This window comes from Pseudorca crassidens, chromosome 20, assembly GCF_039906515.1.
Source record: "Pseudorca crassidens isolate mPseCra1 chromosome 20, mPseCra1.hap1, whole genome shotgun sequence".
Taxonomy (NCBI): domain Eukaryota; kingdom Metazoa; phylum Chordata; class Mammalia; order Artiodactyla; family Delphinidae; genus Pseudorca; species Pseudorca crassidens.
This window is the reverse complement of record NC_090315.1, coordinates 44623373-44648903: the sequence shown is the minus strand read 5'-3', so window position 1 is coordinate 44648903 and position 25531 is coordinate 44623373. Positions and strand designations below refer to the sequence as shown.

Genomic DNA, 25531 nt, shown 5'->3' with positions numbered 1-25531 from the left:
GAATCCAGATTCTAATCTTTACCACACTGACCTGATTGAAATCTCTATGGTCTGCTGGACAGATTGTCGTTCTGGCTGAGGCACCCAGAGGTTGATGACCTTGTTAAGCCAAATTCTTAGCTCTCTCCCTTCTAGAAGCCAGGCCAGCAATTTTTCATGTCAGCAGGCCTTGACTTTCTGAGGGCCAAACACTCAACTCTACATGAAGGAGTTAATTTCTATCGCATTCAAGCACCAAAAGGGCCTGCAGTGGCAATGGTTCCCATACATTTGTGTATGAACTAGGCTGAGGATGTAATTTTCCACCTTGTGGTCAGTCCTGCCAACAGCTATGATCCTCCCTCACCTCTTGTGGATTTTCCTTGATAGCATTAGCCTCACTAAAGGAAAGCTTGATTCAAAAAGCCAACCACAAAATGGACACATGTGTTGGGGTTATTTCCTACATGACCAAAGGAAAAACTGTATCCTCTACTCACAATACTTCTGACACCAAATGTGTGGGGTTTACCCTCACATCAAGCAATTCTGACACTAACTATTTGGAATTAGTACAGATCCCAAAGGTAAAGGGCTCAGTCCCACAAGATTGCCCCCCTTCAGACACCAGTCACAAGTAGTGGGTCCCCAGGTTACCCACACTTCTGATTTGGTTACAAATTAGGGATTCCCATGATCCCCTCTTCAGGTTCCATAATTTGCTACATGGCTCATGAACTCAGGGAAACACTACACTTACTACTACTGGTTTATTATAAAGGCTACAATTCAGGAACAGCCAAATAGAAGAGATCCAAAAAAACAAAGTATGTGGAAGGTGCATGGAGTTTCCATGCCCGCTCTGGGTACCTCACCCTCCCAGCTCCTCAATGTGTTCACCAACCTGGAAGCTCTCTGAATCCTTTCATTTAGGGTTTTTATGGAGGCTCCTTACACAGGCATGACTGATTAAATCACTGGTCATTGGTGGTTAACTCAATGCCCAACCCCTCTTTCCTCCCCAGAGGCTGGAGGGAGGGGTGGGTCTAAAAGTTCCAATCTTCAAAAAAAAATCAAAAAACTAAAAGTTCCAATCCTCTAATCCCATGGTTGGTTCCTCTGGCAACCAGGGCCCACCCTCCAAGAGTCATCTCATTAGCATAAACTCAGGTTTGGTTGCAGAGGCTTATATGAATAACCAAAAATGTTCCTCTCACCCCTATCACTCAGGAAGCTACAAGGGTTTTAGAAGCTCTGTGCCTGGAACCAAGGACAAAGACCAAATATATAGTTCTTGTATTTGATGACAAAGGAACTCATCACTTGATGGGACAGTGTCCTGCATGTTCCTTTAAATCACACACAATTTCACAGGCATCCACAGAAACTGCCAGCTGGTAGATTTTCAGGCGAGCCTGAGAAGTAGGCTATCCTCTCCTCTAGGTTCTTCCGTGGTTCCATTTCCTCAGGAAGTTCACCTTGACTTTGAGAAGAGCCAGGCTGCAAAGGGGGGTACTGGGGGGAGGGTGTGTGCATTGCAAATAGTCTGAGCTTCCTCTCTAGGCCCCACAGACCTCGCTCTGCCCCCCAGCTCAGAACAGCATCTACGTTCTTCCCTCGACCCAGTGTCTCTGTAGACTCAGAACATGGGAGCAACCCCCATCCTCCGGACACTGCTGACTGAGCTCAGCTCCCCAAATGGTGGGAAAGGTCTGCTTCTGCTTTCTAGATCTCTCACCCAGGAGACACCAGGCAACAACTCACCACCTTGTCAGGTAGCCCAGCAAATCCTCCTGGTGAATTTTAATTGAAAGCACGTGCCCAGAATGGCCACCCCAGTGAGCAAGGCAAAAATGAGTGACCTCTCCCCGACCAAGCACCTGCACAAGGCTCATATTGGCACAGCACCTGTTTCCCCAAAGCACTTGTATTTCAACAGAACACGGTCTTCCCAGGAGAGTTCTTGTCCCCACTGGCATATGTTCATGAGGGCGTGAACAAGCAGGGCACTCAAGTCAACTACAGAGTCAGATGGAGAAGGATAAGGGTTCTAAGACACAGGTGCCCCAGGCGCATCTAGAGTTTAACATGCACCACAAACAGATGTGCATCTTAGCAGCGGAGGGTGAGGGACATCAGGGCCCTGACCCTGAGACCACCCACCTCCCTATTTGGAACTCAGGCCCCTGTACAAATATTTATTGGGCACCTACTATGTGTTGGCACTGAGGAGTCACAGGCTAACAAGATGGGTGAGGCTCCTGCCCACACGATTTCCACAGCCTCAGCCCTGCAACATTAGCTCTGAGAGATCATGAAGCAAGAACAGGACTGGACAGATTAGGCACCCAACACAGCCCAGGTGGAACCCCAGAACTCTATCCCTGAGTGAAGGGAGAGAGAACTCAGGACAGGACAGGGCCAGACACAGGGCAGAAGCAGCCAACACCTCAGTCAAAAGCAAACAGGTGTGTGTGTGTGTGTGTGTGTGTGTGTGTGTGTGTGTGTGTGTGTGTGTGTGTGTGTGTGTGTGTGTGTGTGTGTGCGTGTATCCTGGTCATGTTCAGTGAGCAGCCAAGGTCACACCAGGGCCTCTCCTGAAGGCTTCAGGCACTGCTCTTGGTCTTAGCAGGGCACCTCCTACACCAGCCTGGGGTCAGAGGTCCAGCAGGTGGGCCGGGAGCCAAAGCTGGGCTTGTGGGGAAATAGCAAGGAGTGTGCAAGTGAGCAGAGAGGTTCAGGAGGTAGACCTAAGGGGTGGAAGGAGAGGAACAGCCGAAGTCAGCATAGAGGTGACAGTAAAGGCTGGGAGGGTGCTGTGTGTCACAGCCTAAGGGACAGAATCAAGTCAGGGCCGTAGACCGAAGGCTGCACCTCTCACACGTTCCCAGCTGAGATGCACCAGAGCCAGAGACCCTCAGTTGCTGCAGCTGGTCTCCAGTCTCTGCTTTTCACTTGCCACTTCCCTCCAAGCCACCTTTCTCAGGCTTTGGACTTCTCAGCTGTGTCACCTGTGTCCAGTCTACACTCGCTCTGTGGACTCACATCAGAGTTGAACTTCCTTGGCCTGACTCCTGAGTAGCCCCATGTCCAGCTGCCCTCTCCATCTTCTGGCTATTTTGTCTCCTACCTGACCCAACCCTGGCCTCATCCCACACCCACCTGCCAAAGTATCAAGTTGACAGGTCGTAGCAGGGCTTTCCCTGACCCCACTTGATGGAGGATGGTCCGGAGGGAACACGGAGGTTTGGCAAAGTGCAGGGATTTGGGGTAAGAAACCAGGGGCTTCTCAGGAGTTGGATGGGGACAGGCATGAGTTGGCAGGTTCAGTTCAAGATTCAAGAGACAGGGTTGAGGGGGCTGTCATGACTGAGGTTGGAAGCCGCCAAGGAGCTGAGCTGAGGGGCTGAGAGCTGCACAGCTGGGCTTGAGGCCAGGAATCTGAGAGACTGAGGGGACTCAGCAAGTGGCCGGGGACAACTATCAAACTGCGCATCTTTCTCAGCTGGGCTCACTGTGTTCTTGTCCCATAGCATCTCGGAGACACTGCTGGGCAAAGCATGCCAGATAGATGGGACAGGCCAGAGGAGGAAGAACCACAGCGACCAAGACAGCTCCACCCTGCAGTACTTTGCTTGGTGCTCTGAAGAAAGTACTAGCTTGCTCACCTTGCAGCCCAAGCTAGATTCTCCCCAGGACATGGCACTCCATGAGTATGGCACTTCAGAAAGTTTTCTTAGCTCCTGCAGGCCACACAGATACAGTTAGTAAATCCTGCCCCGAGGAATTTCAGATTAACTGCTCCCATCTGTTCATCATGCAAAATCTGCAGTGGAGTTGGGATGAGGCATGAAACACATATTACAATTCAAGATCCCAGGACCTCAAACAAGGATCAAAGAGTTAATTCGGTTTTGTAAACATATAATCAGCTCCCAAGAAGAATGTGGCTCCAAGCCTCCTAATAAATGAGAATGACACTGAGACGCCAACATCCACCTACGAGTGCCATCTCCAGCCATCTGCAGCTGCGTGGCACATACTGACCAGGGTGAAGACAGTGAGAAGCCCAGCGCTGAGCCGGGTTCTGCCACAATTTGCCGTGGGATCCTGGTCATATCACTTCTCTCCTGGCTTCAGGTTCCTGATCTGGAAAACACTCCCTGCTCTGTGTTGGGCTGCATGGGGGAGCCTTGCCCACTGAGTGCCGCTCATTCTAACTAGCCTGATTTCCCGGTAAAGGCTGTCTGGGCCGTTCATCTTCCCCCATCAGAGAAACTGAAATTCTCTAAACCTCTATGGATCGTGGACGGCCCCACCAGCGCAGAGCACTTCAGGGGCCTGCCTCTGAAAGCAGCCGCTTCTCTCCATGTGACCCTGAGGGACCAAGGACAGCTGAAAGGAGAACAGAGAAAGAAGAAGCAGACCAGAGGCATGTGTGCCCTCAGAGAGCGCTTGGCTTCCTTTTGCAGACCACAGGGCTCAGTACCACTAGGCTCCCTGATCTTGAGAGGGACAGAGTGTTTGAGCTGGACGGCTTCTGTGGCTTCTCCACTCGGTGTCCTTGGCCAAGTGACTGCCCTGCTCTGTGCCTCAGTCTCCCCACCTGCCAAGGGGCTCAGTTGTGAGGATTAAGTAAGGATATGTGCTAGACAAGTGTCATAAAACAAACACCCCACAAATGTAACTCTTCTCCCCGCTCTCCTTCTAACCACCTATCACCTCATCTCCAGGCAGGGAAGCAGCTGCTCTGTTGCTCTCAGTTTACCAGACGACAAATTGAGAGGCTGACCCCCCAGGCTCTGGGTCAAACAGTTAATGAATGGCTGTAAAAATGTGTAGTTACATTATGAATAAACAGAAATTTGGGTGTTTCCTGTTGCTTCCTTATAATCTATTATTTTTTCCTAGCAAACTCTATCACCAGCTGAATTTTGGAAATTTAGTATTCTGGAAAATTTTAGTGGATAGGAATGGTAAAAAACTATGTTAGTCCAAACAACTTTTTTTAAAAAAGGAGAAGAATAAACAAAACTGAAACTAAATTTATTTTTAGAAATGTCTTTTTGAAGGCAAATACTTATTTTTAAACAGCAAGAATATTAACACACACGAAAAGGATTTCTCCTACGAAGTCTTTAGCTGCCCAACCTCGAGAAATCCCAGAACTCTCTTCAAATTTTCCATTCTGATCCAAATCCAATTTCAGTGCTTTCTACTCATATTGAATGGAATACGAACTTAACTTTTCTATTCTAAATAACATTTGTTGAGAAAATAAAATCTTACAATTTTAAAAACAAATTTGTTCAGAAATATTTTAAAACTAGTTTTTATGCTATTTCTTACCATGCCTTATTATTGTTTGGGTTGGAGTGTAGTTGTTAGTCAAAATTGCCTTACTTCCACTGATGATTATCACATTGACTTTATATTTCACTAGATTAGATGAGGAGCCACACATAGGATAAGCCAAACAGAGCTGTAGCTGACTTAGTCTCTAGAAAGAGTTTCCATACTTTTCCATCATATAGGGTTTTTAAAAAAATTTACTTATTTATTTTTGGCTGCGTTGGGTCTTTGTTGCTATGCACGGGCTTTCTCTAGTTGTGGTGAGCGGGAGCTACTCTTCATTGCAGTGCGCGGACTTCTCATTGCAGTGGCTTCTCTTGTTGCGGATCACGGGCTCTAGGCGTGCAGGCTTCAGTAGTTGTGGCACACGGGCTCAGTAGTTGTGGCTCTCGGGCTTTAGTGCACAGGCTCAGTAGTTGTGGTGCACAGGCTTAGTTGCTCCATGGCATGTGGGATCTTCCTGGACCAGGGATCGAACCTGTGTCCCCTGCATTGGCAGATTCTTAACCACTGCGTCACCAGGCAAGTCCCTTTTTTAAAAATTAATTAATTAATTTATTTTTGGCTGTGTTGGGTCTTCATTGCTGCGCGCAGGCTTTCTCTAGTTGTGGCGAGCGGGAGCTACTCTTCACTGCGGTGCCCGGGGTTCTCACTGTGGTGGCTTCTCTTGTTGCAGAGCACGGGCTCTAGGCGCCCAGGAGTTGTGGCACGTGGGCTCAGTAGTTGTAGCACACAGGCTTAGTTGCTCCGTGGCATGTGGGATCTTCCTGGACCAGGGCTCGAACCTGTGTCCCCTGCCTTGGCAGGCGGAATCTTAACCACTGTCCCACCAAGGAAGTCCCCCGTCATATAGTTTTAAACATTATTTTGGTACCTGGGCCTAAGCGACATGTCTGCAAATGTAGTGAACAAACATACTGCCCCACTGAGAAACAGAGAACCAAAAGAAGAATCAGGTCAAGTGGCTGAAGCCACTGAGGAACAAAAAGAGGAACGCAAACTCCAAACAGACACAAACTTGACAACTGGGGGACATTTTCACAGAAACCATGATGCCTATGCTAATAAAACTCAACAAACTCACACTGGGTCCTCCGCTAATCCAGAACAGGGCAGGCGATGGGACCTTGGGCACCTGGGTTTGAGGGGTGTGGCAGGCAGGCTGGCTTCAAGGGCAAGTGACCAGTGCAGTTGAAACGGGGCTCTGCACTCCAGATTTAATGCTCTGAGGTCATCATCTCGAAATCCTTAATAATTTTGTCTTTGAGTTTGTGTTTTGCAGTTGAAGTCTGATGGGACAACAGAGCATGTGCCAAGAGCTAAGTGCCTTGATTCACTCGAGGTCACGCCTCCCTGGGACAGGTCCCCACCACCTGCGCACCACTCCCACCCAGTGGCCATGCCTGCACTGGTAGAGGTCTGGGCACAGGCGCGGGAGGGGTCATGGTTGGGTGTGTGTCCCATGTCAAGGCGCAGGGCCCCAGGCACTATGAGGGGCTGCACTTGAGCTGTGAATAACCCCTGTGCCTGAGGTAGCACAACATTAAATAACAAATTAAAAACAGTGTTACAGGTTGAGAGAGAAACTGCGGAAAAAAGAAAAAAGCTTTTTCCTGCTTTTTGAACACTTCCCACATATTATTTAGCTGGCCCTGGCAGCAGGCACTCATAGAGGAGAAACTTCCAATCCTGCAAAAGTTGGAAACAGCCTCAACCTGGAGCGTGGGGACTTCTCTGAGCAGGGTTTAAGCGAGAGGACTGCCAAGACTGAGACAGGTGGCACTTTCATCTTTACCTTTGGTTTAAAATGTTGGGGACTGTTCATGCTGGCAGGAGTGTACACTGTACAATCTTTGGAAAGCCACTTGGCATTCACTAGTAAAGTCCAAGATGCACACACACCCTAGAGAAACTCAGCATGTGCGCAAAGGAGACAAGTATGAGAGCGTTACCACAACATTGTGGGAAATATCAGAAAACTAGGAACAATCTTAATGTTCATCAGCAGAACAGGTATGGTAGTATATCCATGCAGTGAAATGCTTTAGAGTAATGAAGGCAAATGAATCAGAGCTACATGTGTCAACATGGAAGACTCTGAAACATAACATGGAGCAGCCCTGTGGGCGCATAGCCTTCATGAGCCATGCTCTGTGTCCCCGGGGTTGGTTGAGTCCTGGGCAGGAAGGGGATGGCCCCCTATGGTGAATGTGAGAATCACATACAAGACTTGGCTGCATCAAATCCACCAAGGGTCCAATGCCCGAATTTCCACTACTAGAAATTTAATCTTCTGGGTCAAGGTTGATGTGCTGTGTTGGAGATCAAAGAGATCTAATAGTTTCTGGTTCTACAGTAAGTACTCTGCTGGGCAGCCACTGGCCACAGCCAAAACCCTTCTCACTAAAAATCTCATGGGAAGACGTTGAGGCAGGAAGGCTGAGCAGCAGGGTCAAGGACAAAACTGGGGGCACACCAGTAGTTAAGGATTGGTAGAGGACGGGAGGTCAGAGGAAACAGCTGGGAAGCATCAGGAGCCAAGAAAAGCCAATGAAATCATGAGTTTAAGAAGGCATTACAGAAACTGACCACATATCACAGAGGTAGGTCAGTTCAGGTGAAAAGAGATCATTAATAATTTGACAATTTAAAAGCCACCGGTGGCCTCAGCAAGGGCAGTATTGGTAGAATGATGGGGGTAGAATCCAGACTTGGTGGGGAATAAAAGAAGCCAAGGAAATGGAGGCACAAAATGTGGGCTACTTTCAAGATGCTTGTTCAAAGGACAGGGTGGGAGGTACCAGGGAAGAGAAAGTAAAGATTTTCTAGAATGGGAAAGAATTATGCTTGTAGGGTGAAGAAAAGAACAGGGAAGGATTAGAGGATCAGAGAAAGAGGATAATTTATGGAACTGGGTCCTGGAAGAGGCAAGAGAGGGTGGGAGGGAAAGCCTAGGAGGAAGGTTGGTCTTGGAAATGTCATGTGGATCCTGTTAGAAGCAAGGAAGTGAGGAGCTGAGAACCTGATATACTCCACTCTCCCAGGGCAGCAGACTTTGCGGTCACTGGAGACAGAGACAGCAGTGGGGTGGACAATTTGAGGAGAGTCGGACAAGCAGGAAACAGCCACCATGGGGAATGAAATTAATGTCTGACCAGGTATTAATAAAAGGACTGGCAAAGAGCCGGCTGAGTTGGAAACGGGCTAATCTCTGTGGTGGTGCTAATTTTCTTTTGTCCCAGTAGAGCTTGACAGCTCTGAAGCCCCACAGAGAAGATGGAAGGCTGGATGATTCCAGGCGGGGGTAAGGCAGAGAGGGTGCAGCTGGACATGGGGCTTAAGGCCACCGAGAGTGCTAGTTAGGTCACAGCAGCTCTGGGAACAGCTGGGGTTGGCAGACAAAAGAGACTTCTCCAGTTTTCTTTTTCATAAGAGACAACAGTCTGTTGTTGTAACTTAAAAGACATTAAATAGAAAAGCCACTTGAATGACTGGAGTTGATGTTTTCAACACTGAAGTAGCAATCTGCACCCCACCTTGCTTCTGGGTCACTCACCAGGGTCAAGTGACTTCTATGGGCACACGACCTTGCCAGCCTATGAGTCTGGGCCTCAGGTCCACTCCACAAACTCAGAGGTAACAACCAGATGAGATTCTTGCCTTCACTTCCCACCCACATGCCAGTAACTGGTACTGAAGGTGCTTCAAAAGAGAAGTTTACAAGTTTCTAAAATGTGGTATTTTGGTCAACCTGATGAACCATTATTGAAAGAATGACTGGGTTGAAAACTACTATGTCTCGTCATTGCTTTTCGCATAGGGATCTGCTGCTGACCACTGCAGCAGTTTTAAAATCCTCTTAAACATCTTTAAGCAATTTTATCATCTTTTCAGAATTGAGAGAAGTGGTCTTTTTGTGCTTTACAATTTTTTTTAAAAATTATTTATTTTTGGCTGCATTGAGTCTTCGTTGCTGTGCGTGGGCTTTTCTCCAGTTGCGGCAAACGGGGGCAACTCTTTGTTGCGGTGCGCGGGCTTCTCATTACGGTGGCTCCTCTTGTTGCGGAGCATGGTCTCTGGGCATGCGGGCTTCAGTAGTTATGTCACACGGGCTCAGTAGTTGTGGCTCTCAGGCTTTAGAGTGCAGGCTCAGCAGTTGTGGAGCATGGGTTTAGTTGCTCCGCAGCATATGGGATCTTCCCAGACCAGGGGTCAAACCCATGTCCCCTGTACTGGCAGGCGGATACTTAACCACTGCACCACCAGGGAAGCCCCCACATTACAATTTTTAACTCATTTTCAGGCAATTATTCCTGCTCTGCACTGCTTATACTCATAAAAAATCAGAATTACCTAAATATCCAACAATAGGACTTGTTTATAGTTCTCTTTTTTCTTATTAGAAAAGCAATGCATGTTCACATCAGAAAAGGTAAAAAAAGTAGGCAGGTAAAAGAACTGAAGGATGTGTGGACTCCCTCCCAGACACCACTGCTAGTTAACACCCAGGAACAAGTCTTCCAGCTCCTTCTCTAAGCCTGTATATTGTGGGTTTATACCATATTTACCTTTTGCAACTACTTATAAATGGCTTAAGGAATCCAGCTCTCTAGGCTCAAGTCCCCAATCCACCCACCCCCCAACACACACACACACTCACCTGCCTGCCTTGTGTCCTAGGGAAGGAGTTTTGGAAGTAAGAGTTGAGGGTGCCATGACGCTAACTTAAAGAGGAGAAAGACATCGTGGGCTCTTCTTGGAAGGTGAAATAGCCACGTCCGCTTCAGGGACTGCAATGCCCTCACTGAATAATCATGTTAACAACCACCCCCAGACATCTGTGAATAATCTGGAATTACAATAACCTTATAATTTGTGCTTTTGGAGAGTTCCACAAAGCCATGGTGGGTCCCTCAGCCGGGGACACTCAACTCATAGCTGAGTGGAGACAGTGAAACTTGAACTTGAGCCATAACAGACTAGGAACAAAGTTCAAAAGATTAAATGAACTACAAATGCCAACAACCATCCTGAATGATTGTTATCCTGAAATAACATAGCAAGTGTGCCCTTTCCTTCATGGAGCATCCCAGGGTCCCCAACTTGGCCAGCTTAGGAATGAAATGATGTGCTCCAGACCCATAGAGGTGCTGCCTTCCCCTGCCACAGTCAAGTTCTGTGATCCCCGTTCTTTCAGCCTTCAGTACAGGAAGATAGATTTGTAGTTTCTTTCATGCCCCCAGAACACAGCAGTGGGCTGCATTCCCCATGCAGTCTCTAAGAAACTGACGGGTGAGCTGGCCTCAGTGGGCCATGTGGTATATGGAGGGAGCAGAGGCCCAGACAGACCATGATTTTCATCTTGGTCCTGTCCCATTCCAGGCCTTGAGAAAGTTACCTAATTTCTCTGATTCTCCAACTACTTGCCTGTAAAATAGGGACCCTGGTAGGATTATGAGGACTAAACTGAGGCTGTGTAGGGAAAAAACCTGGCAATTCACCTGGCATATAGGTGGTGCCCAATGAGTATTAAATCCTTTACCTCCCAGCCCAGTGGTCCCATCATGCTTTTCCAGACTTGCCACAGCCTGAGCAAGAGCATCCCAGAGACGGGAGTGAGCAACATTCATTAATTCAAGAAACATTTACACAAAGTGCCTGTGTGCCTAGCACCCTAGAATATCAACTTCACTTAAAGGTTTTTAAAAATATTACTTTAATATTAAGACAAATATCAGGGAGAAGAATGCAAAATTTGCATTAACTTTAAAGAAAAATGTGAGTTATTTGGCCCATGCCCCAGGCTTCCTAGGAATCCCATATAGGGCAGCTTGAAGGTGCTAAGTTGCCCAAGAACTTGACCTCAGGTCCAGGTCACACAGATCTTCACATTTTCCTGCAGTGAGTCATGAACCAGAAGTGACGTGGTCCCTCCCTAGAAAATCAGGGTGGAAAAGAACAGGTCCAGAGAAAACCAGCCAATTACACCGTAAGCCCTCACTGTGTTCACAGTTCCCAGAGCCTTGCTTACACAGCCTGTCTTTCTGAGAGTCATCCTTGGGCCAACTCTTCCAAGATTATCTCAACTTCAGTTCTTCAGTATCTTTGGAAAACATACTCCCATTTCTAGGAAAATATCATGAAATTTGCTGTATGTCAAATCCGGGATGTTCAGCCAGGTCAAAGTTGTTTTCCTGGGCTTCTCTGGTGGCGCAGTGGTTGAGAGTCCGCCTGCCGATGCAGGGGACATGGGTTCGTGCCCTGGTCCAGGAAGATCCCACATGCCGTGGAGCGGCTGGGCCCGTGAGCCATGGCCACTGAGCCTGCGCATCCGGAGCCTGTGCTCCGCAACGGGAGAGGCCGCAACAGTGAAAAGCCCGCATACAGCAAAAAAAACAAAGTTGTTTTTCTCACTTACTTCCCAGTCTAGCCTCCTGCACTTCTAGGGTCACCCTCCAAGGTCAGATTCTGGGATGTAAACTGGAGGTGACTCCATCCATTTACCTTTGCTCCCTGTGCCTTGCTGGACTCAGATCTGTGGGCTCCTCTTAGCACAGGTCGACCTGGGCTGGAAACCAGATCTCCCACGTTCACCTTCTTCTTCTTCATAAAAATGTAGCTCCTTCACTGAATCAATCACCATGTCAGATGTCAGCTAATTTCATATTCGATATAAACAGAAAAATAATAGCCATAACCATCTCTGAATGGTGAGAATATAAGTGGTTTCTAATTTCATCACTTTGCTTACCTGTATTTTCTCATTTTCAACAATGAGATGTATTTTTTGTGTACAGAGAATGAGAAGAAAATGTAGAGACTAACATTCCTCTCACTTAGTTGTTTCCTGGTAGATTTACATTCTGAATTCAAGCTCAAAATTCAAAGCAGAAAGTCACAGAATGTTTTTCCATAGAGGAGACTAGAAATCCAGTAACTCCTCCTTGCTCTTCTCCAAGCTGAACCAAATTCCAGTTTATACTTAGGTTTACCAGATCAAAGGAAATTGTTTTTGAGGCAGGATTATTTATCAAATGTACTTTACATATGGTTATGAATCAAAATCACAACAAAATCAGAAAAACTACTGGTGAGGTAATGCAAAGCCATGGGCTGGGGAGATCACATTATTCTCCAAAACAACTTAGTAACCTAAGGAGGTGACACTGGATGTGGAACTGTAGTAGTCATTCGTTCAACAAATATTTGTATATTCACTGTGTTCCAGGCACAATTCTAGGCACTGGGGATACAGCAGTAAACAAAACTAGCAAAAATCCCTGCCCTCAGGAAGTCTGTATTCCAGTCAGGGAGACAGAAGCAACAAAAACCTTAGCATAGTATTAATACTGTTTTGACTGTTTTTCTGACATTTTTCTCAGTGAAGGAGAACTTTCTCCCAAGTCCCTTCTACAGCCAGTGGCTAGGTTGACTATTTCTTGACACAACCCATTCAGGAGTGGCACAGACTGGATCCTAGTACCTTTAGAGTCAAGGTAACTAGAGAATTAGAGAGCTACCCAGCCATGATCTTCCTGCAGTGATTGTCCTAAGGGCTTAGCTGATACAAAATGGTTCAGATATTCCCAGAGGAAGAAGATGAAGTACCCCAACCATGAATGGAGTAGAGAACTGAGCCAGAACACTGGGAGACCAGGAGCTGCCACAGTGGGCCACGGGGATAAGCAGAAACAGGAATAAGACTGACTTAGGGAGAAAATTTTAGCTCATGTAAGAGAAAACACTTCAACAGACAGAGCTGCCCCACAGTGGAATGGGCTGAAGGAAAGGCAATTCTCAGGCTCTGCTGGTGAATGACAAGCTCAGCTCTGCTACTTACTGACTGTTTGACCTTGAGCTAGTCCCGTAACCTCTATGGGTCTCAGTTTCCTTATCTGTAAAATGGGAATTATAATGGCACTTAGTTCATGGAATTGTGGTGAAGATTTAATAAGAGGAAGCATGTAAAGTGCCAGGGTACTACCTGATACAAAGTAACTTAGACATTGAAAGGCAGGACCATGGTCCAGGCCTAATACATGACATCTGGCTGATTTGGACACATCAAGACCTCGGTCCTCCCTGGAGGTGCACCAGGGTACTGGGCAAAGGCAGGGATCAGGCCAGTAATAGTGTTCAGCGTTCAGGGAATGCCCTAAGGCAGAAGCACCAACCCCGCATATACACATCGAGCCAGGCTGATTTGGGAGTGATCTGGGGTTCAAAATAGGAAGTCCCCAGAGAGGCTGTACTCAACATCACAAAGCCCCTAAGGGCCGATTAATGACCACAGCAGCAGTGCTAGCCTCAGTCCCACTCTGGGTCATCCAGGGCTGATGGACTCAGATGGCAGCCTGTGACGCAGGACTCTAGAGGCACAGCCAGGCAGGGCTGGAGAGCTCCAAGCCACAGCCCAGTGGGACAAAAAGCAGCCTGAAGGCAGCCCAAGATGGAATCCCAACCTACTCATAAACCCTCCTGTGGTTCCAGGTGGGGGGCATATTCAGACAGGTTTCCTCTTGCACCCCAGTGAGGATACCCCAGGGGCAACTGCACAGCCACAGGTGACCTGCGTTATAGCCTAGCCCCACCTCCTGGCCCTGGCTTTTGGTAATGGCCCAAGGGTAGGAGAAGGCAAGTAGCCAGTCCGCTTGTGTATGCCCAGCAGGCCCTCTGGCAACTGCCATCTCCATTCCAACGGCCTTGGAATTAAAGGCGGTCAGCCTTTAATTGTTGAGCCAGTGTCTAGCCCACAAGTTCCTGCCATCACACCCTCCCACCAGCCAGCTTTCCAGGCATGTCTAAACCTGTCTGAATTCTCAGCAGGTAAAGAGCTCAGGCGAACCTCCCCCCATTCCCCTCATGTCCACTACTTAAGTATCAAAATCCCAAACAATAATATCTTGTATATGTGTGGTGCTTAGCATTTTTCAATGCACTTTTCATAACCTTATATAGCTCACAAAATCTCCAGGAGAGTTGAGACTCAGACTTGGAGGCACAGAGTCAGGAACAATGCCCCAAACCCTAACTCAGCAATGGTTTAAGGAGACATCATCATGACTACAGAGTCTAGCATACTGTCCCTGCTACCTACACCACAGACACCCTTATGCTCGATGGTGCCCGTAAAACTGCTGTCACTGGAAACTGAGATTGCACCCATCAAGTCACTAAAAGGGTTGTAAAGCAGACTCTGCTCCTTTGCTGTCACTGGCTTCCAATTCAAAACTGGTGAGGGGTAGCATGGGGATGGGGGGCTTGTCTGACTGGAGAAGCCTGAGCCTGAGGCCGATGCCCAGGCCTTAGCTGCAAAGGAAAATGGCTCCACCTCATGATGCGTGGAATTCCTCAAGCACAGGAAGGAGGCTCAGCTGCCAGGCAACCAAAATGAGTGAAAAATGTCCAACTCTGCAACTCATTCAATCATCACACCAACACATGAAGTTGTCAGAATGACTCTCATTATCCCCATTTTAGATGGCAAGAGTCGACCAGGGCAGCTTCTCTACCAACACATTGAAATAAAACAGGGAGAAAAGAAAAGTCTTGCTTTCAGGTTTAAAAAGGTCAACTGCAGGGGCTTCCCTGGTGGCTCAGTGGTTGAGAGCCTGCCTGCTAATACAGGGGACGCGGGTTTGAGCTCTGGTCTGGGAGGATCCCACATGCCGCGGAGCAACTGGGCTCATGAGCCACAACTACTGAGCCTGCGCGTCTGGAGCCTGTGCTCTGCAACAAGAAAGGCCGCGATAGTGAGAGGCCCACGCACAGCGATGAAGAGTGGCCCCCGCTCGCCGCAACTAGAGAAAGCCCTCGCACAGAAACGAAGATGCAACACAGCAAAAATTAATTAATTAATTAATAAACTCCTACCCCCAACATCTAAAAAAAAAAAAACATCAACTGCAGAAGCGTGGGATAAGAGGAACTAGTTTTGGCTTCAGGTCATGTAAAGAAGGTCTTAGAATCTCAGCTGACCTTGAGGTTCATATGAACCCAGCTAAAGAGGTTGCTGACACAGCCACTGCAGACTTGTGAGTGGGACAGCGTCTTGGCCTCTGGGCCTGCCAGACTTACCTGGGGTTGACCACTCTAGTCTGGTCACATATTTGCAGAGATGGGCAGCCAAGGTAGGGAGGTTTTGTAACATCTGGTGCGTGGACTCTGTTGCTTCAGAGGGCAGAAATGGGGCCACACAGGAGCCACAGGGACTGCATGCCAGGTCAACACCTGTAGAACAGGGCAAAAACAAGACAGGTTTCCTTGTGAGGTGGTGAGGTCCCCATTGCCAGGGGTATACAAACAGAGGCTGGAAAGCCATCTATCAGAAATTTTAGTTGAACTGGATGATGAATACAGTCCCTTCCAACTCTAAGATACTATAAGCCAACAATGTGTGTAAACATTGGGCACAATCTACAATCACCCTCCAAGAGCCTCCTAGGGACCCACTGAACTAAACAATGACAAAAGAAGAAAACCAAAAATATGCACTCTTACTAGACATCAATTATATGCAAAAATAAAAGGAAAGGTCATTTTATATGTTACATGAGTCAAAACTGAAAAGTAATGTCCAGTACTGGAGAGGTTGTGATAAAGCTGGAACATTCGTACTGGCGGTTGGGTAAAATGGGTACCACCACTTTTTGAAATCAATGTGGCAGATGGTATCAAAATACCAACAGCAGGACTTCCCTGGCGCTCCAGTGGTTAAGACTTCGCCTTCCAATGCAGGGGGTGCAGGTTCAATCCCTGGTTAGGGAACTAAGACCCCACATACCCCAGGGCCAAGAAACCAAAACATAAAGCAGAAGCAATATTGTAACAAATTCAATAAAGACTTTAAAAATGGTCCACATCAAAAAAAAAAATCTTAAAGAAACCAAAAGCATATTTAATCCTTTACCCCAATAACTGTTCACTCGGGAATCTACCTTAAAGAATAATTTGTAAAGGGTAATTGGTATATATTTGGAGATATTCATTACATCATTATTAATAATAAACAAAAAGTCTCAAATAGGAGAGCGGTTAAGTATAGTATAGTGTTTGATGGAATATTAGGCAATCATTACAGATGGTGTTTATAAAGAACCTCTGTTCCTCGAGGGCAAGTCCTGCATCCTATTTACGACTGTAGTCCCAACACTGCCTGGAACATAGAAAAGCCTCATTAGCTATTTGTTGAATGAATGAGAGAATGAACAATTGAGAAAAGAATTCAATCTTAGCAAGGGAAAATGCTTATTACATGTTGAAAAAAACAAGCAGAACTCAAAATTATACTTAATCTATGATTTCCAGAATATGAAGTATTAAATACATGTGTCCTACATGTGAACTACATGGAAAAATAAAAATAGATGTTAGGATCATGTACTAGGGATGATAATGTTATTCTTATTCATTCACCATGTTTTTCTGAGTACCTGTTATGTACCAGGTGCTGCGCCATGTGCTGTGAGTAGAGCAGTAAACAAAATAGACACAGTCTCTACCCTAAAGGAGAGTTCATTCTAGTGGGTTAATGGAGGAGTGAGAGTGGGGAAGAGACAGACAATAAACGGATAAGTAAAACAATGTATAATATGTCAGGTGGTAGTAAGTGCTATCGGAGAAAAAAAGCAGGAAGCGGGGATAGAGAGTGCCAGGAGAGGAAAGGCTGCCATTTTATATGGGATGTCCGTGAGGATATCTAGGGAAGATCTTTCAAGCAGAGGGAACAGCAAGTGCAAAGGCCCTGAGGCCAAAGTGTACTTCATGCAATCAAGGAATAACATGGAGGTCAATGAGCTGAGCAGCAGGAGCCTGGGAGGTGAGGCAGAGAAGCTACAGGAGTCAGAGTGTATATGGCCCTGCAAGCCATCATAAAGACTGAAAGGCTTGCGCTCAAAGAGACAAAGAAGCCACTGGAGGCATTTTTACAGAGGTGTGACATGATCTGACTTATGTTTAAAAGGAATCACTCCTTTTATAAGAATATTTTATGAAAGTTTAAGATGAAAGGAAGAATGTTAAACAATGGACAGATTATCATAACATTAATGAGTTGATTCACAAAATATTTTCTGAGCACTCCCTGCTTTAAGGGGCTGGAATAGCAGGTCTGTTTCAAGATTACAAAGACATATCAACATATCACCAATACAGAAGTTTTTGGTTTTTTTTTTTTTTGGCCACGCTGCGCGGGATCTTAGTTCCCAGGCCAGGCATTGAACCCAGTGAAAGCACCGAGTCCTAACCACTGGACTGCCAGGGAATTACCCCCATACAAAAGTATTTTTAAATAACACTGTTTAAAAAAAAAGAAAAAGACAGAGATTGTCCAGAGCAATTAATTGATTTTGTCCTTTTTTCTTTTTCTTTTTTTTTTTTTGGCGGTATGTGGGCCTCTAACTGCTGTGGCCTCTCCCGTTGCGGAGCACAGGCTCCGGATGCGCAGGCCCAGCGGCCATGGCTCACGGGCCCAGCCGCTCCGCGGCACGTGGGATCCTCCCAGACCAGGAACGAACCTGCGTCCCCTGCATCAGCAGGCGGACTCCCAACCACTGCGGCACCAGGGAAGCCCTGTCCTTTTTTCTTTAGAGATTACGGAGGTAATTTTGCTCAACTAACATTTAGATGCACATTTCATATTCTTTTTTTTTTTTTTTTTTTTTTTTTTGCGGTACGCGGGCCTCTCACTGTTGTGGCCTCCCCCGTTGCGGAGCACGGGCTCCGGACGCGCAGGCTCAGCGACCATGGCTCACGGGCCCAGCCGCTCCGTGGCATGTGGGATCTTTCCCGGACCGGGGCACGAACCCGTGTCCCCTGCATCGGCAGGCGGACTCTCAACCACTGTGCCACCAGGGAAGCCCATATTCTATACCAAGTCCCTTAATTATAAACTGAGCTGCTGTTTGGGAAACCCTAAAGTTGGCTGCTTATTTGACTCGTCTTAAATATCTCATACACAACACTTCTGCAGCATCACTCACAATCCAACATTACTGATAGGCGACCCTTGTGGCAAGTCTGTATGTGCCAGAAAGATTATCTGAAAAACTAATAAAATCCTTGTAATCCTTTTCAAGGATGCAGAAAGGAAAATGGCTACATTTCAAATTCATGTCATTTCAAACGTGTGAATTAAGCTCTAAACTCTACATTTGAAAAAAAAAGTCAACACAAGTTCTCTAATTTATGTTCTAAACTGAGAAAACAAATAGTTGCTAAGAAACGAAATTTGCAAAATTGTTAAACACGTTTTCTAGTTGATATGCACGTACTTAAAACTACAAACTATACCAAAATATAAATGCAGGAATCACTACCATTGAACTTGGTTGATAAAACTTCATCATGAAACCTGGAATTGTTTTTTTTGGTTTGGTTAATTTTATTCCTAGACACTCTTCCTTTTAGGTGTATATAAAACTGATCATGTGTAGATGATGTTGAGATGATACTTCTGTGAAAATATATGAGAAAGCTTATTGCTTCTCTTCCTTCTTATCCATCATGCCCTGGGTAAGAGGGCTCCTTCTTAGCTCCCAACATCTTGATTACTGTGACACTCATGCCAGAGTGCTCTGCACCCTAACCCTCCTCCTGGCTATCACCTGTTAACTTCTCACTCAATGTACAGTTTGGCAAAGGGCTACCAGACTTCCTCTCTCCTTCAAAGCAGTCATCCTCCTGGAAGACTTGCCAATGACCCATCCAACAAATTTGCCTTTCAAACCCATGATCTCCTCTGTCCAATCCAGCCACTCTGCCCCTGCCCATAGCTCCTCTACCTCTGACCAACATGCCTGCCCTCCCTGCTCTTCTCTCCCACCCATCACATCTATTCTCTCACTCCACTGAGAACCCCACCCCTCCAATCTGGCTTCCCCTCCTTCCTCTTGGTGGACTACCTCTTCCACCTCTCTTGCCAGCATCTTCAACTTCCTTAAAGAATTGTCTCCCTTGTCCAGCAAAGCCCAGCCCTGGTCAGCCTCACCAGTAGCCTTCTCCATGCCTATCTCAGGGCTGATGGGATGCTGAAGAAAGCCCATACCTCATAGATTAGTGCCCCCACAAACCCATGGCCTCCAGCCTCAGCAGTCCCTTACCACTGCCCTGCAGTCTCTGTGGGTTGCTATTAGCTTTCCCTCCTCTTTTCCGTAGCAGCCATCTTGAACATTTTGCTCTTTCTCCAAGCTTCCCACCCCATTCCATTTCCTCACACTGAGTAGATATCCTTGTCTCCCATCACAAGTAATGGCTATCAGGTGTGAATTCCCTCCATTTCCTGAGCCCACCTCCCAACTACCTACCTACCAAACTGCTGACCTACCTGCGTCTCCAACTCCTTCCTTTCCCTTCTCCCACCTGAGGCTCACTCTGAACCCCACCACCTCCCATCCTCTTGCTGACCTCACTTCATCCTTCAACCCTTCTCTTCCCTGTATCCTCAACCGTCCATATACTGGCTTTTCCCCATGAGCATTTTTAAATGTCCTAATCTCTCCCAACTTAAAACTGTCTCCTAACTCTACATCCTTTCTCGTTTTCTCTCCTCCCCTTCAAAACCACTAACAAGAGTTATCTACATCCACTTCTCACACACTCAGACTGCTGCCCCTGCTGCTCCATTGAAACTACTCTCTCCAAGATTGCCAGTGACCTCTGTGTTGCTAAATCTGGGGTTCAATTGTTCAGACTTTGGCTTACTAGACTGTTCTACAGCACGTCACTTCACTTCCTCCATTTGGCTTCTGTGGCACACCATTCTTTGGTTTTCTTCCTATCTCTCTGTTCTCACCTTTACTTCTGGGCTCCTCTTCCTCTATTTGTCCCTTAAATGCTGGCATTTCCCAAGGGATTTTGGTCTTCTCTTTCACCCTCTCTACTGAAGGATTTCATTCACTTCCATGGCTTCAGTTATGATGTATATATTAAGAACTTGATAACTTAAGGTTCTTTCTCCAGATCAGATCTCTCAAGGATGACAGGCTCTCAGGCTCTGTCTTTTTTATTTGAATTAGGTTCAGGGTAATAGTCTCCCTGATTGCTTCTTCTTTGGCCATGAATTAGTTACTCCCATATATTAAGGCATTCTCCCAAGATAAGCTCCAAATCACCTAATGGACCTCTCACCTGATGTCCCACTCACCTCAAACTCACGTCCTCCTCTTCCTGCCTAAACCTACTCCTTTACTATTCCGTACCTCAGAGGAAAGCACCACCATGCATTCACCTAGTTACCCAAGGCAGACACCTGGGCATCACCCTTGACTCACCACTTTCTGCCACACCCTCAGCTCATCACTCACAAAGTCCTCTTGGTATTTCTTTTTTTTTTTTTTTTTTTGGCCACATTGCGCGTCTTGTGGGATCTTAGTTCTCTGACCAGGATTGAACCCAGGCCCATGGCAGTGAAAGCATTGAATCCTAACCACTGGGCTGCCAGGGAATTCCCTGAATATTTACCTCCTTAATACATCTCAGATCTACCCCTTTTTTCCATCTTCATTGATGCCGTGCTTGATCACTGCAGCAGCTTGCAACCTACATCTAAGCCTCATGTTCTCCTGGTCATTTTCCACACAGGCCCTAGACCTTTTCAAAATGCACATCTTCTCAAAAACCTTCATTATCATTAGAATAAAGTTATATTTCTCAGCCTGATATACTGAGAGGAGCCACCCCTGATTAATCACTCCAGCCCCGTGTCTGAGATTCAGCATTCTGGTTAATCCCCTTGTTAATGAATTAGAAGACCTATGGAACTTCACTGAGACCTTTTGCCTCTCTGACAAGGGAGCAGGCTAGCCCAGTGTTCCCCTGGAATCCTTTGCAACTCTAGCTTATAAGCATCTAGAATTCCTTTCTCTCACAATTCTCTGCTCTCAAACCACTCCTTAAAAAAGACAAAACAAATATATTGAGCATATGCCCGACCAAAATCATACAACTAATAAGAGAGAGAATGGGGATTTGAACCCAGATTGCCCAGGACATTACCTCCTGCCTATTTGTTCACAATCAAACCAACTACTGATAATCCAAGATGAAGAATGTGGAAACAGACAAACATTCATTAAGTGCTTAATATTTATGAAGTGCTTTACATAAGGCATCTCACTTCTCCATTACAACACTGTCAAATTAGCAAACTGTAGATCTGAGAAGGTAGTGTGTACAAGGTCCCACAGCTAGTAAATGGGCTTGAATTTCCCCACCTCCACCTTATTACCTGATCCCTACCACCAATAAACAGCATTTTACAACTGAAGAAACAGGTCCAGCCCAGGGTCATACCTCTAATCAGAGGCAAAGTCAGAATTAGAATCCAGGTTTCCTGAATCTGCTTGGCTGGGCCGATGCTATTTTAGTCCCTGCTTTCTGGGAGAATCGTGGAACCCTGACTTGTACCCTAGTTACAGCAATTTCCTGAAAACTAGCACTACTCCTGAAGGGCTAAACTGACCTCTAGAGTTTCAACTGTTGCTCCAGGCGGTCTTCTTTGGTAGCCCTCTGCTGATACTCTGCCGATGCTGTGCTGGTGTCCACCCTGTGGTGTAGTCCTCCCCTTCCCACTTTTCCAACAACCTCTGCTCTCACTGCATCCACAAAATTAGGCACTCTGTGTCAGCACAAACCCCATTTCCTCCTACCTCCTACAGTTTTCTCATCTTCAGTAATGAGCCCCCCCACTATCTGTCCGCCTAGCTCCAAAGGTCTTTCCTTATGGTTTAGCCAGGATCAAAGCCCCTCTGCCTGTTAGTTAGAAGTCCTGTTAGTTCTTTCCTAAGTGCAATCCATTTGACTCCTTCCCCCATTCTAGCCTTCCCTCCCTGGATGTCATCAGCGCAAGGATGGCAGGGTTGCTTTCTCAGGCTCTGTCTTTTTGGTTTGAATCAGGTTCAGGGTAATAGCCTCCCTGGTTACTTCTTTGGCCACGAATTAACTATTCCCATTTATTAAGGCATTCTCCCAAGAATGCTTTAGCTAAGATATATCCAGAATGTCTGGATGTGGTGACATATGAAGCATGTGTGGGATTAACTGGACCATCTGGCCAACACCAGGGCCCTGAGTGGAAAAAGAATCAGAAAAGATGCTACCTAGCAAGGTGGGATATCACCACCAGGGCCCTATGATGCTGAGCAGAGGGCTGAAAGAAGGGCAGGGATCTCAGACTGCCTTTACTCCATAACTGACAGGAGCAAAAGATATTTCCCAGAAAGGGAGTGGGAGGTAGGGTGTTTAGGCACAGAAAGAAGAAGGGCCAACAGCTAGAAATAGAGGAACATGAAGAACTGATGACATTTAGGGGAGAACTGACAGAACTTCCAAGGAATGACAGACATGAATCTATCACTCCCTTGCGTCACAGGACTGGAAAGGCCCTCAAAGCACTCAGGAAAAATTTCAATCCATTGTTTGAATAACATAAACATTTCTTCAAGGCGGTGGTATCCCTCTAGTTGAAGACTTTCAGCAATGGGAAATGCCTAACCACAGGAGATCAAGATCATGCGAAATTCAATTACAATACATTCATTTTCAATTCAACAAATATCTACTGAGTACCTACCATGCAACAGACACTACAGGCACTGGACTGTAAGTGTGAATAATATAGACACGGTCCCTGCTCTGTGTATCTTATAATCTAATATGGAAGACAGATACTCAAATACATAAGTAGAATGGGGGAAGTAGAGGGTGCTGCTCAAACACAAGGTGAGGTACCTCATATGGAGCCGGGCATCGGCAAGGCTTCACTGAGGAGGCAGCGTCTAGGCTGGGGCTTGAAGAGTGTGAGGCATTAGCTGAGTGCAGGGTGGAGGGACCCACGTGAGAGAACAATTGCTTAGGGCTTCCCAGCTTCCAGAGAAGTTCAGAGTGTTGCAAGAAGGTGGAGTCCAGATCCTGAAGGGCCTTTAGATTGACACTGAGGAATCTGGGTTTAATTCCGGAGGCAATGGGAAGACTGGTGAAGGGTTTTAAGCAGAAGCGCCCTCTGACTACGCTGTGGGAGACGCTGCGGTACGGGGCGTGGCGTGAAGGAGGCCAGAATCCGGGATGAGAAGGCCTTGATGGCCCAAGGAAAATGACCAAAAACAAAGCGCTCCTCTATGACAAGACAGAAGCAAAAACAAAGGGATAAAGTTCAGAATGCGCCCCTTCCACTCTCAAGCCGGAGGTCTCCATCCTCTCTCACCTTTGCTGGGCAGCTCGCCCTCGGTTTGCCCTAACACCGCGGAGTGTGGGCGGGGAGACGACTCCACGCCCTTCTTTCCAGATAAGAAAACTGAGGCCCAGAGTCCCGGGGTGGGGACCGAGGTGAAAAGAGAATGGAAACGGCCTCCCAAAGGAGGCTGCCCGAAGTCACGCACAATCCTTCGAGGGTCCGGCGGCCTGCCCCATTACTCCGTCAGCCGTCCCCAACCAGTCGCCTTTGCTATAGAAACAGTCCTCCCGCCCTCCTCAGCGCCTCTGTTTTGTCAATGCACCCTGGGAAATGCAGTCTATCTCTCATTATCTGCCCGAGACATGAGCCCACTCCGCGTCCTTAAAGGACTACAAGTTCCAGAAGGCTGTACGAAAACACCGGCGGGCTCTCGGGGATTTGGTCTAGCAAGAGAGACAGAAGAACCCGCGGGCGGGGCCGAAGGGAGGGGAGATGTGCCCCCACAATGGGCGACCCCTGGGCGGGGCTCGGGTCTCTATTGGCTACGGAGGCACGGAGGAGGCGGGGTCAGCGGAATGAGGCGCGGAGCTGTTCGCCACTCCAGGTGCTGAGTCCGAGGGAGGCTCCGGAGCGAAGAGGAGCGGTCTCAGCCTTCTCTGCCGCCGCCGCCGCCGCCCCGCGTCGAGAGCCCTCCGCCTGGAAGCCGAAGCCGTGAGGAGCCCGGAGGAGCTGGATGCGCTGCCGGGCGCCGACTGCCCTTCCGCATCTCTGAGGTCGGTGCTGCTGGATTCGCTTTTGTTTTATTGAGGAAGGAATGAATTGAGGCGTTAGAGGGCCTGGGGAGTTGATGGGACCTCACCGCCCTCAAGACCATCTGTCCCGGAGAGCTGCTGACTGACCCCTCGTGGGCCTCCCTGTGGCCCCGGCACCTGAGGTCGGAGCAGCTTTGGTTAGTTTTTGTCTTATGGTGGAGGAGGCTCTTAAGCGTGAGGGGCGAGGGCTGGGGACCTACCCCACCATCTCTCTTGAGAGGGCGTTGAGAGCTTGGAGCCTCCCTCCGCCTGTGCCTGAAGTCGAGGCTGCTTGGATTATTGAGGATGGCAGGGAGTGTTCCGGGATGAAAGAATCGGAGGCAGGAGGACCCTTCCCCACACCTCGGCTGCTTGAGCTTACAAAGAGGGTCTGGATGTGATGGATGAAACCGCGGTACTCCTCCTCCTCCGCTCAGACCCTCCTGAGGAAGGGCTGTTTGGGGATGTCAGGAAGACCCTTCCTCGTACCCACCCCTCTCCCGAAGCCTAGGGTTTTGTGAAAAGGGGGGACGGGATGAAGATGGAGCCAGACGACTCTTTCCCCTCCCAGCTGGACCCGCCTAGGTTATGGGGGGGTAGGGGGAATGGGATGTGAGGGGCAAAGGCCGGGAGACCCCTCCCCACCCTGTTAGGAGTCGCCGGTACAGGAGAGCCCTGACGGATTCTCCGGGTCCTCTGCGATCTGGGCCCTGTGCCTAAGGTCGGGGTGGCCTGGGTGTGGGGTGTGCGATGGGGAAAAGTAAAAGGGATTGAAGAACCCCTCCCGACCTCTCCGCTCCCGGGCCTTATCGACTTGGCCCTCTAACTGGATCCAGGCCAGGGACCCTAAGTCGAGACGACCCTCCCCGCCCCGCCCCGCCCCACCCCGGAGACCCTGGCTGCTGAACCGCAGAGGGGAGCCAGACCTGGATGGGCACATGCTGGGCGGGACAGGCCTAGTCCCCCTCTCAAGCGCCCTGGAGCTCCAAGCAGACGCCCCCCGCGCCCATAGACCCTCGGGCTGTTCTGCTCGGCGCGGGGTGCGCCTCAGACCCCGCTGCCGAGACCTGTGTCCTGGCTATGCGGCGGCCGCTCCGGGCGCAGGGCTTTCGCGCGTGGCCCCGGCATCCGCGAGAGGACAAAGCCGCGGACGCCGCACTGGCGGGCCTGCGCCACTGGCTGGGCGGGGGGCGCGGCCAGGGGAGTGGGGGGTGGGGGAGGCTTCGGGCGCGGCGCGGGG

General features: G+C 48.0%; 2 protein-coding genes across 4 annotated transcripts in view; one reads left to right on the top strand and one right to left on the bottom strand.

Moving 5' to 3' along the window:
• The window catches only part of ZFP90 (ZFP90 zinc finger protein), a 97047-nt gene extending 72838 nt beyond the window's left edge, over positions 1-24209 (bottom strand). The window contains exons 1-2 of the mRNA XM_067718586.1: positions 23059-24209; positions 15409-15561 (exon numbers count right to left, since the gene is read on the bottom strand). The gene's annotated coding sequence lies outside the window, so the exon portion shown is untranslated. The remainder of the gene's footprint in view (positions 1-15408; positions 15562-23058) is intronic.
• SMPD3 (sphingomyelin phosphodiesterase 3) overlaps positions 23991-25531 on the top strand; it is an 82410-nt gene continuing 80869 nt past the window's right edge. For 2 of the 3 annotated variants that reach the window (XM_067718578.1, XM_067718577.1), the window contains exon 1: positions 23991-24273. The gene's annotated coding sequence lies outside the window, so the exon portion shown is untranslated. The remainder of the gene's footprint in view (positions 24274-25531) is intronic. The other variant, XM_067718579.1, reaches the window with a different exon arrangement.